This window comes from Camelus ferus, chromosome 18 (assembly GCF_009834535.1).
Source record: "Camelus ferus isolate YT-003-E chromosome 18, BCGSAC_Cfer_1.0, whole genome shotgun sequence".
NCBI classification, from domain to species: domain Eukaryota; kingdom Metazoa; phylum Chordata; class Mammalia; order Artiodactyla; family Camelidae; genus Camelus; species Camelus ferus.
Window position 1 is genome coordinate 13,029,702 of NC_045713.1, and position 1,371 is coordinate 13,031,072.

The 1,371-nt window shown below is 50.4% G+C and overlaps 1 non-coding gene across 1 annotated transcript; it reads left to right on the top strand.

Moving 5' to 3' along the window:
- Positions 1-445: 445 nt before the first annotated feature.
- Positions 446-517, top strand: TRNAA-UGC. The gene has a single exon. It is a non-coding gene; the product is annotated as a tRNA-Ala (tRNA).
- Positions 518-1,371: the final 854 nt, after the last annotated feature.

The following is a 1,371-nucleotide window of genomic DNA, read 5'->3' on the forward strand; positions in this document are numbered from 1 at the left end:
CCCCCTCCCAGCATCAGAGGACAGCTGAGCTGAGACTTCAGGCAGATAGGAAGTTGACATGGGACAGGGATGGGAAGGGGTCTCCCAAAGACTGGAGTCGGGGGAAGGTATAGCTCAGTGGTAGAGTATGTGCTTGGCATGCATGAGGTCAATCCCCAGAACCTCCATTAAAATCAATACATCAGTCAGTCGTTACCCGCCCCCACATAAAAAACATGGTCCAGCCATATGGTGGAATATTATTCAGCCTTAAAAAGGAAGGAAATTCGGAGGGTGGGTATAGCTCAGTGGTAGAGCACCTGCTTATCATGCATGAGATACTGGATTCAAGCCCCAATTCCTCCATTAAAGTCAATCAATCAAGTTACCCACCCCACACACACACACACACAAACATGGTCCATCCATATAGTGGAATATTATTCAGAAGGAAATTCTGGGGGGTAGGGGTATAACTCAGTGGTAGAGCGCATACTTTGCATGCATGAGATCCTGGGTTCAATCCCCAGTACCTCCATTAAAAAAAGGCGGGGGATTCTGATGCGTGCCACAACATGGTTCAGCCTGGAGGACGTTATACCATGTGAAAGAAGCCAGACATGAAAGGACAAATACTATATGATTCCATTTCTATGAGGTCCCCAGAGACAGAGGTGGAATGATGGTCACCAAGGGCTGGGGAAGGAAGATGGGGAGTTAATGTGTCCCAGGAGCATTTCAGTTTTACAAGATGAAAAGAGCTATGGAGATTTATGGTGGTGATGGCTGCACAACAGCGTGGAGGTATTTATTACCACTGACCTGTACACTTAGAAATGGTTGAGATGGTAAATTATATGTTACGTGTATTTAACCACAATTTTTAAAAATGGAAAAAAATTCCTTCTTTTGCATATTGTCAAATCATTAAAATATGTTTTCTTTCATGGTTTGAAGAAAATGCCAGTGTCTGAGAACCAGGTGCTGGAGTGATGCCAGCTGGTGGGAATCTGAGCCACCCGCCAAGGCCTGTAAAGGATGGTGAGTCCTGTGGGGGTCAGGGGTCCGGTACTGTCTCTTCGCTCTAGCAGCCTGGGCCTCTCAAAGCGAGGGAAGCAGGACTCACCTGGAGATGCAGTGAGCAGCGGTCAGGACCCACTGGTGGCTGATGAGGCTGCCTTCGCAGACATGCAGGCCCTGCTCTCTCAGGCTGACCTGCCAGGGCCTCTGCCGGGGGGATGCCACTGTGCCCCCAACGATGTGGGCCTCGGGGACAGAGCCATTCACTGGTGGAGAGACGGGTAGGAATGGCCGGAGGGTCACCAGCCAGCCCAGTGACGCCCCCTCCCACTGGCCCCCTCTGTAGAAACTGGGGCTCAGGGGTGAGGCCCC